Below are 16,271 nucleotides of genomic sequence, written 5' to 3'. Positions count from 1 at the left end.
ACACTCAGGGAGGAACCATATAAGTAACTGAACCGCTGAAGAGTGGGTTCAGATAGGACCTGTCTGGCTTCAAGAAGTGAACAGGCTTCCCATGCACACATCTGGGTATCAGAGTGATTCAGGCAGAGAAGGAAATGTACTTGTCTGCACTGGTCGAGAATGAAGAGGGCAGCTCTTCCTGTTTGCCACCCAACAACTTAAACTGTCTTGGTGTTTTCCTCACACCCCCTGTGAACGGACCACCGCAGAAGGGCACTTAATTTCAAGAGATGCAAAGAGATGTAAAAAATTCTCCCTCTTTATATTGTTTTTGCTCCTTGGGCCAACAAATTCTTCTAATTAGAGTGAAATATACTACTTCAAAGCATGATTTCTTTATAATTCCAGTCACTCTACTAATCAGCTGAGATTTACGTCACAAAGCCAGTAAACAAAAGCAAAAAATAATGCAACTTGGAGGAAGCTGGAGGGAGCAGCCCTGGCTTTTTAGCTCTGGAGCAGCCTCTCCTACGCCTGGGTAACAAGTTCTCTCCTTATCTGCATTTTCTGATCCCAGTTCCTTGAACAGGGGCACTGCTCTGTTATAGATAAAAGTCACGGAGCCCAGTGAGTTCTTTTAGATCTTAGAGTCAATTACAGCTAAAAAGTGACAACAAGTCAAATTTGGCACTGGATTCTATTTTTAGGGCCAAATATTAAAAACCAAACCAGGAGACTGTTAAACAGTGAAATATCTCAGGGAATTAATCTTCAATGCAGATTAATCCCTCTGGGCATTTGGATGGAAAGATGTGTTTTTCAACTGCTGTTTTGAAAATCAGAAAGTTAAAAATCAAAAAAGCAAATTTTGATTTGCTCTGTTTTTATGTCAACAATTAATTCCCAATTTACTTGTATCTCACCTAGCACCATCCCACAGTCTCACCTCATGGGATGGCAGCAGGCCAAGTCTGCGGAAAGATGGCAGTGGAAGCACCACCACCACTACAAGTAAAAGAAGCAGGACATCAATCAATGTGGTAGGTTACAAAGACCTTTCCCTTTGCGTCTGTCCCTGAGTCGCCATGGGCTTGGTTTCCTCTGGGTACAAATTGTTCTAACAGAAAAGGAGGGTTATTTCCAAAAATAGGTGGTTGCTTTTTTTGATCCTAGAATTTTATCATCATGCCAGATGTTAGACATCATTAAGCTCAGCCCAATGGTTTCCAACTTTGACTGCATATTCAGTCATCCTCGAGTATTTCAAGACATCTAATACCTGGGTATCACCTCAAACCAGTTAAATGAGAACACCTGTTTTGAGTTTCCCAGTCATTGGTATTTTAAATGTTTTCCCAGTTCTAATACACAGCAAGGTTTGAGAACTATCTCTGTTTCACAGATGATACACTGAGCCCCAGGGAGACTTAGTGACCTGCCCAAGGCCGTGCTAAACTAGTTTTCAGTTGAACCACTCCAAGGCAATTGCTTTCTTGACATCCTCTATCTCTGGTGAACACTCCTCAAGTTTCTAAGTAGACAGTGGTTGGGTCCTTTAGGCAACAAATTATTTATAGGGCACCTACAATGTCACGCACTAGGCTGGTGGCTGGGGATAAAATTGTGAGCAAAACCAGATGAGATTTCTGCCCTTATAAAGTCTAGTGGGAGAGACAGACATTAATGGAACAATGATAAATAATTGTAAAATTTTAACTGCGGTTAACTGTTGAGAAGGAGAGGGTCATGGTGGTGTAAGAGGTGGAGTTTTCTGAGGAGGTGAGGACTGAAGGAGATCTGAATGAGACTAGTTTGGCAAGGGAGAGAAAGAAGAATGGGGTTGTTAGGCAAGGGAAGGGAGGGAGAGGAGGAGAGAAAGAGGGGGAGAAGAGAGAGAATGGGGAGAGAGAGAGAAAGGAAAGAGAAAAGACTTCTTGATTTGTGGAGGAGAATGGCATCTGTGGCGAAAGAAAACAGAGAATGTTCTAGGAGCTGAAAGAAGGCCAGTTTACGCAGAAGGCAGGGAAGTCTTGGGAGAGTTAACAACAAGCTATGTTAATTGATTTCGTTCACAATATAATCTCAGCCTTAAAACATGTACTTAAGCCGGTCATGACAGACACAGTGAAACAATTCACACACACATGACCTTATCCCTTTTCTTTCAGTTTGAAACATACAGAAGATGTGTGCCCACAAATAAGATTCAAACAGGCTGTGGACCTCCACTTGGCCGCTGATTCTCTGCCTTGGCTACAGTGTGCAGCTACTTCTAAATTACTTTTTAAAATGCTAATGCCAAAGAGAGATACTTTAGATCAATTTAATTAGAATTTTGGCCAAAGTGGGGTTAGGGGTGGGGTCTGGCCATTGGTATTCTTTAAAGCCCCTTTGTGATCCCAAGGTGTAGCAAGATTAAGAAGCACTGTCCTAAACTCAGGATTCCATCAGGGAGAATACAAGGGGGGAAAAGAAAAATTGTTTGTATTTGCTACTTTCCATCTTTAATTATTGCCTCCATTTGATCCATTAGGACTCACCATGTAATGGAGATCTCCTCTGTGTTATAACTTCTTAATTAACAGTTGGATGGGAATTAAAACTGCAGGAACACCAGGGAAAGCTCCTAAATGAAAAGGAAAACTCCTGGTTCCTGTTTCTCCCTTACACTCTCTCTTCTCATCTTCAATCGTGCCTTTTCTACTGGTTCTCTACATTTTGTTTTAAAAAGTAAAACTTCATATTTTGAGATCACTGTAGATTCATATGCAGTTGTAAGAAATAATGCAGAGACCTCTATACCCTTCACTCAATTTCCCCTAAAGGTAACATCTTGCCAAATTGTAGTACAATATCACAACCAGGATACTGACGTCCATACATTCAAGACACAGAATTTCCATCACAAGGACCCACCCAAGCTGTCCTTTAACAGTGACAGCCACTCCCCTCCACTCTCACCTACTCCTTTACCCATGGCAACTACTAATCTGATCTCTGTTTCTACCATTTTGTCATTTAAAGTATGTTATGTAAGTAAAATCATACAGTGTACAACTTTATGAGATTGTCATTTTTCAGTCTGGAGATTTATCCGTGTATCCATAGTTTGTTCCTTTTGACTGCTGAGCAGCATTCCCTGGTGTGAATGTACCACTGTATGTCTTCATCATTCACTTATTAAAAGACATCTAAGTTGTTTCCAATGATTGGCTATTATCAGTGAAGTTGCTATGAATACTTGTGTTTCAGCTTTTGTGAGAACATATGTCTTCACTTCTCTAGGAGAAATGTCCTGAAGTGCAAGTGTTCGGTCTTAGGTAGTTAAATGTTTAGTTTTTTTTAAGAAATTGATAAATTATTTTCCAAAGTGGTTGTACCAGTTTACATACCCACCAGCAATCTATGAGTGATCCAATTTCTCCACCTCTTTGCCAGAATTTGGTGGTGTCACAGCATAGCTTTTTATTTTAGCTATTTTGATAGGTGCCTTGAGATGTCTCATTGTGGTTTTAATTTGCATATTTTTCATGCCTAATGATGTTGAAATACCTTTATTTGCCATTTGTAGATCTTCTTCAAGGAGATGTCTTTTCATGTCTTTTGTCCATTTTCTAATTGGATTGTTTCTATTTTTACTGTTGAGTTTGAGAGTTTTGAGAGTTCTTAGTATGTCCTAAATACTAGTCCTTTGTCAAATACTTGGTTTGCAAAATATATTCTCCACTGCATAGCTTGTATTTCCAGACTCTTAATAAGTTTTTCACAAAGCAAGAGTTTTACATTTTGATGAAATCTCATGTAAATTTTTCATTTTATGGATTACATTTTGAAATTAAGTCTAAGAATTCTATATCTCAGCATTGTTCTTCTAGGGCAGTCTACCCAAACAATACAAATAAAAGCAAAAATAAACAAATGGGACCTAATTAAACTTACAAGCTTTTGCACAGCAAAGGAGACCATAAGCAAAACAAAATGACAACCTATGGAATGAGAGAAAATATTTGCAAAAAATGAAACAGACAAGGGCTTGATCTCCAGTATACAAACAGCTCATAAGACTTAATAAGAAAAAACAAACAACCCAATCCAAAAATGGGCAAAAGACCTAAACAAGCAATTCTCCAATGAAGACATACAAATGACCAATTGGCACATGAAAAAATGCTCAATAACACTAATTATCAGCGAAATGCAAATCAAGACTACAATGAGGTATCACCTCACACCTGTCAGAATAGCCATCATTCAAAAGTCCACAAATGATAAATGCTGGAGAGGCTGTGGAGAAAAGGGAACCCTCCTACACTGTTTGTGGGAATGCAGTTTGGTGTGGCCATTATGGAGGACAGTATGGAGACTCCTTAAAAGACTGAAAATAGACTTATTATGTGACCCAGCAATCCCACTCCTGGGCACATACCCAGAAGGAACCCTAGTTCAAAAAGACATCTGCACCCCAATGTTCACAGCAGCACTATTTACAATAACCAAGACATGGAAACAGCCTAAATGTGCATCAGAAGATGACTGGATAAATAAGATGTGGTATATTTATACAATGGAATACTATTCAGCCATAAAAACCGACAACATAACGCCATTTGTAGCAACATGGATGTTCCTGGAGAATGTCATTCTAAGTGAAGTAAGCCAGAAAGAGAAAGAAAAATACCATATGACATCACTCATATGTGGAATCTAAAAAAAAAAAAAAGACTGCAAATGAACTTAAATATAAAACGGAAACAGACTCATAGACATAGAATACAAACTTGTGGTTGCCAGGGGGACAGGGGTGGGAAGAGATAGGGGATAGACTGGGAGTTTGAGATTTGTAGATACTGAAAGGTATATATAGAATAGATAAACAAGTTTATACTGTGTAGCACAGGGAAATATATTCAAGATCTTGTAGTAGCTCATGGTGAAAAAGAACATGAAAATGAATGTATGTATATTCATCTATGACTGAAAAATTGTGCTGTACACCAGAAATTGACACAACATTGTAAACTAACTATAACTCAATAAAAAAAATCTAAGAACTCTTTGCTTAGCCCTAGATCAAAAAGATTTTCTTCCATGATTTTTTTCCTAAACGTCTTATAGATTTGCATTTAAATCCACAATCCATTTTGAAATCACCTTATGTTTTAGCTGATTTTCTCTGACATCACTCTTGCAGAGTGTTGTCACTTCATTGTTACTTCTATGTGCAAGTAGAACTCCACGTTCCGTATTTAGGATTTACTGATACCCAAGGGTGTGGGCTCTACTGCTCGGTGGACATGGAAGTTTTGACTCTAGAGTAGGCCTCCTCTGAGGGGAAGCCGCAGTGGGGAAAGGGAAGAGCACCAGGTTACTGTTGGGTGGAGATAGAAGTCCAGGTGTCCCATGTGGTCTACACTGACACCGAAGCAGATGAGAGGGACTTATTACAGCATGGAGACAGTGGAAGAGAGTAGAAGTCAAAGCTTCCCACTTGGTTGTTGCTGGCATGGGTGGAAGAAAGCCACAGTTTCATCTGTGATATTTGGCCACAGTGGACCAGTTATAATTGAAAAGTTTCCTGTCTTGCTAGGCTGCCCCTTTCCAAGTGTGTGGGCGACAGAGAGCAGACTTGTTGGGACTTTTTTTCTCTCTGCTCGTTGGCATTTCTGTGTTCCTGGTTTCTTCAGCTCTAAGTCTGGGAAAACCCACGGTACTCACTCCCATTTTGTTCTTTGAGGCCTGAAGGTCCACAGCTCATCTGTCTTCTTCTGGCTACCATTTAGTCTTCATCTGTTTGTTTTGTATATAATGTCCACAGTTTTCAGTGGTGCCTAGCAGGACTAGAGGAAAATACATGTACTCCATCTTCCCTGAGGTGGAACTTTGTTCTGTCTTAAATGTGCACCATGTCTCTCCTTACGAAAAAGAATTTGCTTAATATACCGTAATAATTTTTCCACATTTTTCTAGCTTTCAATGGAAAACACTGTGAATTAGTCAGCTACTTCTATTACTTCTCTTTCATTGCAATTGGTTTTCTCTAAATTTCTTGGATTTGCACTTCTACTGATACTGCTCTTGAAGATTACCAGTTTACCCCCATATCCTTTTCCTTAAATTAAATCCAAATGTCTGCTGCATTTAGAATTATCTGGTTATTCCTGTTTACATTCTATCTGCCTTGTGTTTCTCTGAGCAAATGTTTACATCATAGCTCTTTCACTAACTGTCCACAGGAACTTGTACAAATCATAAAAGCTCTTAAAGTCTCACTTTCTTCATTATTAAATGGGGATTATAATCTAGACTTTTATCTTTTAGGATTGAAATGAGGCCCAAGTGATATTATGTGTAGGTATTTAGTGAAACGATTAGTGTTAGACACTATGGTCAGTTTGGGATATACAACAGCGAATATAATACATCCTCAAGGACTTGACACAGTATAGCGGCAAAGACAGGAAGTGAACAGGTCCTGGTCTAACTGGGAGGAACATGATATGAACAGCAATTGTCATGGGAACATGTAGGAGCCTTGAGGGCTCAGGCACAGCTTCCCAAAGGAGGTACATATAAGCTGAGTCCTGATGTATGAGTAGGAGTTCAGTAATGGGATATGATATGTGATGTGCTCTGCAAACTCTGAAGTACCAAGAGGAAGAAAATATTTTCCTTATAAAGTCATTTTTTCATGCTATTCCAGTGAATTGGAAGTAAATTTCACTTTCAAAAAAAACGAGTACATATTATGTGGAATCAACTCCATTTTCGGCTTTGGAGGAAGAGATATATACCAAGATGTTTTTTCACTGGATAACTTCTGGTCTACAACTATGATCTTTAGAAATGGAGAAGAGTAACTTTTTAAAGACTTTTCATTAATCTACTTGAGAGAGATTAGCTTTTATAATGACATGCTCTGATAATTGTAACAGTGACTAATTCCATTAATTGCATTTATTCATGTTTCAATACTCGACTGCATTCTTCCACTATCATCATTTGTTCATCACGTGTGCTTATCTTTTTTTGGGAAAGAAAGAAACAAAGAAAGAAAGAAAGAAAGAAAGAAAGAAAGAAAGAAAGAAAGAAAGAAAGAAAGAAAGAAAGGAAGGAAGGAAGGAAGGAAGGAAGGAAGGAAGGAAGGAAGGAAGGAAGAAAGAAAGAAAGAAAGAAAGAAAGAAAGAAAGAAAGAAAGAAAGGAAGGAAGGAAGGAAGGAAGGAAGAAAGAGATGTATGATAATTAACCAATTGCAATAATCCCAAAGAGTTTAAATTTTTTTCCTCTTTTTTTTAAACATCATTTTTCATTTATTTAGTTTTTTTGGGGGGCAATGAGGTTTCTTTATTTTAATGGAGGTACTGGGGATTGAACCCAGGGCCTTGTGCATTCTAAGCACGCACTCTACCACTGAGCTATACCCTCCTTCACTAAATTTTTTTCCTCTTGAACAAAACAACTCAATCACCCATGCTCAGACAATTTTCCCCGTGACACCCAACACCACTGATGTTGTTATGCCTTTTCATCTAGAACACACCAACAGTTCACCATTCTCCATCTTAACCATTTCCAACTTTTTACCCTCTGCCTTCTCATTACCTCTAAGCACAGAAGAACACAGAGTTGTGCTTTATAATTATCATCATTTGTTTCTAATTTGCTCTTCAACATCGGCAATATGAAAGCTTTCCACTTCCATATCTCATTTTAATGTGATGGCTTTAAAAATAAATGCGGCCCAGGTAAAATGTTTTCTCCTGTTCATGACTGAATGTAATTATGGAGTTGGAAGCCAAAATTCCACTGGTTGGATGATTCATATCCCACAGGACAGAAAAATAATGTATATTTTCTTTAATGCCATCTTTCTGAATATTGATTTGCCGGGCCAGGGCCACTCTGATTCAATTGTAAATGCTGAAGAGTTTTGCTATGATGCACTACCTCCTACATACAAGAAGTGTGACTTTGCAATTCTTGAAGACTAGGAGAATTTTATCAGGGCATTGCTGGGGATCAGCCAACAAAAATCTGCCACAGTAACTCTATGAAGAACAAACCATGCTGAACCAACTGTTTTTCTTTTCATGATATTACTACAGCAAAAACAAAGAAACAGTGACTTAAGTGATTTATCTTGAAATGTGGCGACAGTTTTAATGCCATTGCACACCACATCTCATCAACAAGGTAGGAAGTAAGGTGTTTATTGCCCTACTGTAATGAGGGCAGAGAGCTGAAAGGATGGAACCTGGAGGAAGAGGTGCTATGGTGTACTGGAATCAGCCCTGAGGCCACTGTATTTGTATTCAACATTCATGACCCAGAATCAGGAATGCACTTACAGATCTGTAGAGAATTCTCAGTCAGAAGAGTTGTTATTACTCTTCATACCACTGACTACATTCAAAATGACTTCAATATTTTTTGAGATACTTTAGTATCAAAAGAATGCAATTTAATGCCATATGGGTAAGCATGTAAGTGAGAAAACATTTAGAACAAAAATCTAACAGCAGACATTAAAAACTGGAATAAAGTATAATAAGATAAAAATATAGTAAAAAGAGAAAATCCTGGGAAATATTTATAAGTGTAAAGTGAATACACAATTAATAATGATTATGAAAAAAAATCATGTTCATGAAAAGCTAAGGCTTAAGGAAAACTCCTTCCACTACAGTCTAGCTACATTTTTCTATGGTTCTCTGACCATTCTCTACTTTCTTCATGTAGAATTTAAAATGTAGTGACCAGAATGGTCAGAGATGAACAACAAATAAAGATTAAAGGAATAGAAAATCAGTTCTCAAAGAAAGATGAAAGGAGTGGGGTCTTTTTAGGCCTGGAGAGAAAAATGAGTAACAGGTGACTTGATTACTAGCTTCAAGTACAGGACAGATCATGCAAATGTGCTGAACAGTGATTTCCATTATCAACCAAATGAAAACAAAACAAGACATATAAAATGAGAGCTTAATGGAAAAGAAATGGGTTTAAAATGAATGCTAAAGAAATACTGGCTGCACTTCAGAAAAAAATTTCTTAAATATGGAAATTATCAAACTATGAAATAGAATACTCGAAAACATTTTGGATATCATTGCCTTGAGCACATAAAAGTGTTTTTGTTTCTCATGAAATAAATAAATATTCATTATAGATAATCTAGAAAAAATGGTGAGCAAAGAGATGACCATAAAAGCACTTATAATCCCACAAGCCAGAGAGTAAAAGCCTTCAAGTCTTTTCTTTGCATATGCACGCGTATATGTGCTTGTTTTCACCAAAATAGGATATCTTTGTTCATTCTATTTTTTAACCTGATTCTTCCACTTAAAATTATGTATGAACATTTTTTCATAGCTTCATCGTATTCTACTGTCCTATAAAGTTTAATTTATTTAACCAATCCCTTATTTGGGGTATTTAAATTGTCCTGATTTTGCTTTTTACAAACATGTGATGAGAATTTATACAATTAAATATTTGCAAACATATGTAATTACATTTTTGATATAAATTTCTAGAAGCAAACTGTTGAATCAAGGGTTTGCAGAATTTGAAGGCTGTTAGTAACTATTTCTTAATTATCTTCCAGAAAACTGGAAATGATTTATACCACCACTGACAGTGAGAAAGAATGTCCTTTTCTAAAGACTCAGATATAACTAAGTATCATTTTGAAACATAATACTCTGAAAACTGGAACTACTAGCACCATTCCTATAACCCAGTCAGTATGAAATAGAGTTGAATAAACGATAAGAAATAATATTTATGCCGTAACAATACCGACATTAAAAAAAATAAATGCTATTAGAAACCGTTTGAGTTGTAAGGGTTAGAAAAGCAGTTTTAGACAAGTTAACACTACATTCGTGCATTTCACCTTCGTTGTAAGGAGCACACCCAAATACCTCAGGCGGCGATGTGTGTGAGTGGGGCAGGTACAGCACAGCAACCTGGATCCACCCTGGACAACAGGTGCATCTTCTGCAATCTTAACGTGGACAGTGATCATTCACACCATCAGAGTCAAGAGCTTTGCAAGTACCCACTAGGAAGATGGCTTAGCCAACACATAGACACTGTTTCTGTGGTCTTTTCCTGAACATCTTTTTGACTTCAGGTAAGAAGAGTATAATACCATTTTCTTCTTAATTTGGAGGTAAGCATTATCTCTTTCAAGAAGCTTTAAAAACTTTTTAGGTAGAAGTGGAACTTATTTCCAAATTCCAAACCATGAGACAAAGATAAAATTTTTTAACTAGGTCAGGTGTTAGCAAATAAACTGTGTTTTGCACTATTATATTTCATATACAACACAGAAAGCAATGTGCTATACAGTTAGAAAACCAGATCTACAGTTCTTGTGGACATGAACAATTCTGAATTGTTTCAATATTCATAAAATCTCAATAATGATAATGTGAAGGTTTGATGATTCATGTATATTTTCACTGGATCATATTCTTTATCAGTATCTTTAGAAATCTAATTTCCACCCCTTTGACGAAATGCATTTACAATAAGCAGACCACAATCTGTTTATTTTAAAGTCCTTTCAGTTAATTCGATTCACAGCACAGTACAATTGATCTAATTTATTGTTCAGAAATCCAGTTATTACAGCCAGAAAAAGAAAAGAAAAGACAAGACAAAGGACAACAACCATCAAATCAGCTATGCTATAGCTAATTCAATAGCAGAGTCTAGACAGAGCTGTGGAATAAATTTGGTTTTCTTTGAGATTTTCCTTGAGTTACAACCTTTCCTTTTCCCTCTGTTTCATTTCTTTTAACATACCTGAGCCCTAGGCTATATCAGGCACCCGGCCTAGAACCTCTGAACTCATGGTGCTTTATGGTGGACTTCAGAGAGAAGCAGAGCGTGGGAAATAGAGCTCCCAAGCCCCCAGAAGAGAAGGAGTGAGTGGCTTGTTGGTATGACTTGCTGTTATGTTTAGGGGATGGAGCGTATCTTCAGTTCTACAGTTCGCAACATATAAAACCACATGCCAAAAATTCCATTTAGATGGAGCTCCAAATTTTATTAACATCTTTTTTTGCTCTTAACTTCACTTCTAAAAAAGTTTGCTTTCAGTTTAAACCACATTAGCAATTGTACAGAGCACTAACTGCTCCCAAGTGACTGGAGCAGTTTAGTTGACTGGTTTTGAAGGCTTCATCTTACTTAATAGCTTTTAAATTAGTAGAATGAATGTTGTTGAAAGAAAAACAGCATTAAAGTGGTGTAGGGTATTGGCTTATAATTTTGTAAGGAGTCTCTGCAAGTATATGTATGATTAACCAAGGAATAATATTTGAAATTCATAAGGATGCACCAAATGAAAAAGTATGTTCCTCTCTTTAGTCTTTCCTTATTTCAATCAGTACACATTTACTGAGCACTTTGGCCAGATTCTGTGATAAACCCTGGAGGTGTATTAATGATAAAGATGAGGAGGCAGGAGGTAAATACAAAGTTTCTATATAAAATGACAAGAGTATATACCAAGGTATACGCCAGGCAAGCTAGAGGATAAAGGCTCTGGAGGTTTAGGGTTAGGTGGGGCAGGTTTGAGAGGGCATCTAAGGGACACGTGACACTTGAAGGATGACAAGGCACTTGAAAGGTCAACAGGAATATCCCTGGGAGAGGAGGCTGGGAGACATAAAGGAGCACAGAATGTTCAGACAACTGCACACAGTCATGTATAAACAGAAGAGAGGGTTTATTCCATGGGCAGGGATTTGCTCAAGAATTTCAGGCTGGTGAGTGATCTGATTTGTGTGTAGAAAAGTCACTCAGTCTTCCATGGGGAGAAAAAGGTGAGGAAGAGGGAAAGACGTGAGGCAGGGGGATCAAAGTGGGCTAATTACAATGGTGCAGGTGAGAGAGGATGAAAGCCCCAGGCAGCCCAGAAGTAAAAAGGAAAGAGAGAAGGTGGAGGATTTAAGAGATAGCACAAAACCTGCAAGGAACTCATCCTCTATAAACCTACAAAAGGCTCAGTAACGAAATTGTAATTGTATATAAATATAAATATATTTGAATATATATTATATATATAATTTCACCAATTATCTTTTTGTTAACCTTCATAAAGGTGAAAAGTTAACACACTTTTGGCTTTATAAAGCAAAACTTGTAAAGTAAGAAATACTTTACAAAATCGCAAATTAGGCTGTAGCAAACTCTTTCTATTTTATTTTTCCAAATATCTAGTATTGATTTCCATTTAATGAGAAGGGATCCCAAAGATACTGATAAAATCAGCAGGCTGCTGAAATAGATTGCAAGAATCTATAGAGCCCCCTCAACTATCTCTTAAAAGGACAAACCTCTCAAGAACACAAAGACTTATGGTCACCTGTGGGATCTCTGAGGCACCAGTATCAACCCACATTCCCATTTCTTCTTGGACTGAATCAGTCCATGGAAACAGCTATCCAATCAGGGATGATATATAGCCAATGTTTACCCATCCACCTGTGCTGTGCTCATTATTAGGATTCAATGCTCCATTATTCTGTTAAAGAATTCTTTTTTTTAAAAAAGAATTTTTTTAACTTTTAATTGAATTAAATTAAATTATTTATTTATTTTGTGTGTGTGTGGGTGGACTTAGGTTTTTATTTATTTTGTTTTTAGAGGAGGTCCTGGGGCTTAAACCCAGGACCTCATGCATGCTAAGCACACACTCTACCATTTGAGCTACACCCTCCCCCCTGTTAAAGAATTCTTTAACAGAATAATACATTTACCACATTTGGAAAAATAAAAGTTGTAAAACATCTCTAATCTGTTGGTTCATTTTGTTATTTTCTTTATTTCCAGCAGTATTTTCTTTTTCCTTCCACTATTAAGAAAGCACTATTAAAATATACTGGGATCTCTTAAGGCAATTTACCAAATTCTGTATCATTTGGGGGTTAAATGTGATTATAACTGCATGCGGTTTATTATCTTGCTTCAAAATATGGATGATGATCATTAGTTTAATGATTTAAACCTCCCAATAAAAAGAAATTAATGTAGCAGATTGAGCTAATTCATCTTATTACTACTCACCAGGCCTCTTTGGGGAGGGAAAACATCCTGTAATTAATGATACAACATTGGTGCACTGAAAGCTAACACAAATACAAAGAATTCCCTCATTCTCTTGAAGGCCTTTCTCCAAAAGCTGAGAAGCCAGTGAGACTGGCTGGTGGAAGAACTTTCCAAGGCCTGCCAGGGTGATACTAAGGTAGCTGCTTAAAGGATAGTAACAAGTGGGTCATGCTTCATTGTAACCTTAACGAGTTTCTTCTCTTAAGAGCAAATACGAACAAAAATGTAAATAATGCAGGTTCGGGATGTTTAAAAAAATTATTTTGAAAGCACATTGATTATCAATCACTTCATTTTATAGCAAGAACTCTGCTAAGATGAGTAGGGAAGTTTCGATTCATTTTGCAAATGAGGAAACAGGTAAACAAGGATTTCATGGTTTTCCTAAGATCGCCCATTAAGTTGATGGCAAAGGGGAGACTGGATTCCAAGTCTCCTGACTTGCATCCTTGTATTCTTTTCCTCACAAAGTGGTTAAGATGACACTACTCCCCTCAGGGATAAGGTAAGGCAATTAAAAAAAAAATCTTTCTAGCCATGTTTTCTGCCATCACTTTCAGAGTAAAAGATGACTTTCATTCCTCCTCCACTTCATTTGAGCTTCCATGAGTTACTGTACCCAGAATGCCCAAATCTTATACCCACTGTCCTCATGGAAGGAAACTCACTGAACATTTTTGGAACTAGTCCTCAAAGGAGAAACAGATGAATACACCTTTCCATTTACAAATGTACTTAAATGTTCTGTTGTTAGCTTAGAATTGATTGTGGACCCATTTTCATCCTAAGACCTGGCATTTCTAAGCATTCTTATTGCCCAGGGAAAAGGAAATTTTATTAAAAATTGTTTCCATGTTCAGAGAGTGAAGCATAAGTGAATGCAACAAATGAGGATTAAAATTCATTTCAGATTAAAAGATTTTGGACCAATTATCTTCTACAGAAAGAAAGGAGATCTGGAATAAGGAATAGGAGTGGGTGACAAGGAGGCCTCAGGGCCTGATGGTCTGACAGAACACATGGGGATTTCTTTCCAGTAATGAAGGTCGTGGTTGATTTTGTTGTCATAGTTATACCCATAACCACAATGATGAAAAGCTGCAGTTTATAGTACTGTGAGTTCACAAAATACATCCACAGTGATTTGTTTAATCCTCACAAAAACTCTGTGGGGCAAGTATTATTATTATTTTTGTCCTCCCGTTAGAGTTTAGAAAACTGAGAATAAAAGCTACATCTGCTGTAAAAAAAAGAGACTTGGCAAAAATCATTTGGACTTTGGGCACCTACACTTGCCTCACCCCCCATGCCTAGTTTTTCTGACTTCCTTAAAACCCGGATCCTGGCTTCTCACATGGCTTCTGTACCAGTCTGCAACAGGTTATGACTCTGTGATTCAGTGGTCCAGACTCTGCTATCAAAATGAGCCTCTCCACCCTGGCACAGTGGCAGTGGAGATGGCAACACTGGGACATTGGAGCCAAGAGATGTCTGACCAGGGTCCCAGCAGGTTCCCAGCAGTGGGTGCCACTGGAGGGAGGAATGACCAGCACTTTCCGCACCGCAGCCTATCCTGTATTCAGTTTTGCACACTTAGGGAAGGATGTTAATATTGAAATTTATGTCTGTGCTTTCCTTTTCCCCCTTTTTTATTGGTGTGTGCAGGAATTCTGTAGGATGGTAACCATAGTAACAGCAGAATAAGAGAAATGAGATTTCACCTCAAAAATGCGTATCATAGGTTGTTTACTAAAAGTGGCAGATCTGCTCATGCTCATAGATGAAGACAAAGCCTTCCAACGTGGCTTCCTGTTGGCTTTATTGTTGTTCTACCATGTACAGCGCTACCTTTACATTATGCATGTGTGTGTGTTTTCTATTAATAATGTTCAAAAGGAAATTTTACTTTTGGGGCTTGAAACCTATGAACCTTCTTATGAAATGAATTAGCAATGTTTTGTTCTGACACATAAGTAAACTTGTAAACGCATAAAACATGCTGTGGGAAGACTGCTTTTGTTTTTCCCCCTGTTGATCATACTTGATGACTGTAAGAATGGTAATCAGATCTTCTACTCTTCCATTCTCACACCCCTGGCACCTAGGCTACCCGGCAAATCACCGGTAACAACCAGGGTCTCTAGTCACAAAACAGTCTGCGGGATGATTTCTCCAGGTTCCAGGGAGACTGAGAGATGTTTAGAGCAGGAATAATGGAGTGAACAAACGGGACTTTGTTCTTTGCATACGTCTTTAATTTTAAGTCATCAAGGGGCAGATGATGTCTGAAAAATAACTTAGGAAAGCGCATAAGAACTGGAAAGTTTATAAGAACTGAGACTAAAATTTTTCTAGGTTTCCCCTTCTTCCCTTTCCAGGAATGCTTTGTATTCACATCGTGAACGGACTGCTCCACGCTGGCCCAGAGGGCAGGCACTGCCCCGTCCACCAGTAGTGATGATGAGATACATGCTCAAGGGCATGTATTCAATTACATTTAAGCTGAAGTAACACGAGTTAATGGCTAAACACAGACTCTGCAACCAGCAAGTTTAAAACTATGGTTCCTCTACTTATGAGTCCAGCTATGTGATTTCAGATAATTAGTTTATCATCCTAAAGTGAAGAAATAAGTGAGGTTTAAATGAGATAATGTACATAGAGTGTCTGGCGTGTACTGAGAACAAAAGGAAGTGAAACACTGCTCAAATAAAAGTGCCATGAAAATCCAAAGAAGATAGTGACTAGCTGGCTGGTGGGGGTAGAAGAGAAAGCGATTAGCCTTCCTTGAGGAGGAGATGTTTGAACCAGAGAAACACTTTAGGAGAGAGAGAAGTACAACGGAAACAGGGGGACATATTGGGAAACCACCTGGAATCTTGGCTTCTGCCTCTTGCTATATGGATTTGGAAAGACAAACGGACCAAGCAAATATGATCTTTTTGAAAAGGGCCATGGAGCAGTCTGCATAAAGGAACTGGGGGGGAGCACTTTTCAGGCATGGAAGAAGCAGGGAAGATTTTATTTATAGTGGGATATGGACATGTGAAAATAAGAAAGGAGTTCTAAGTAGGGAAAATATTATAAACAAAAAGGGATGGGAACACAAGGGGATGAATGAGGAATATGTGGCAGGCAAGGTTTAGAGGCATGGAGGGTATAAGCAAGCAAC

The 16,271-nt window shown here is 37.9% G+C and overlaps 1 protein-coding gene and 1 non-coding gene across 2 annotated transcripts in view; both read right to left on the bottom strand.

Moving 5' to 3' along the window:
• The window catches only part of LHFPL3 (LHFPL tetraspan subfamily member 3), a 404,020-nt gene that overhangs the window by 321,240 nt on the left and 66,509 nt on the right, over positions 1-16,271 (bottom strand). The window lies entirely within an intron of this gene.
• On the bottom strand, positions 7,331-7,403 carry TRNAS-AGA (transfer RNA serine (anticodon AGA)). The gene has a single exon. It is a non-coding gene; the product is annotated as a tRNA-Ser (tRNA).

Source organism: Vicugna pacos, chromosome 7, assembly GCF_048564905.1.
Source record: "Vicugna pacos chromosome 7, VicPac4, whole genome shotgun sequence".
NCBI classification, from domain to species: domain Eukaryota; kingdom Metazoa; phylum Chordata; class Mammalia; order Artiodactyla; family Camelidae; genus Vicugna; species Vicugna pacos.
The sequence above is the reverse complement of the archived record's forward strand: the minus strand, read 5'-3'. Positions and strand labels throughout refer to the sequence as shown.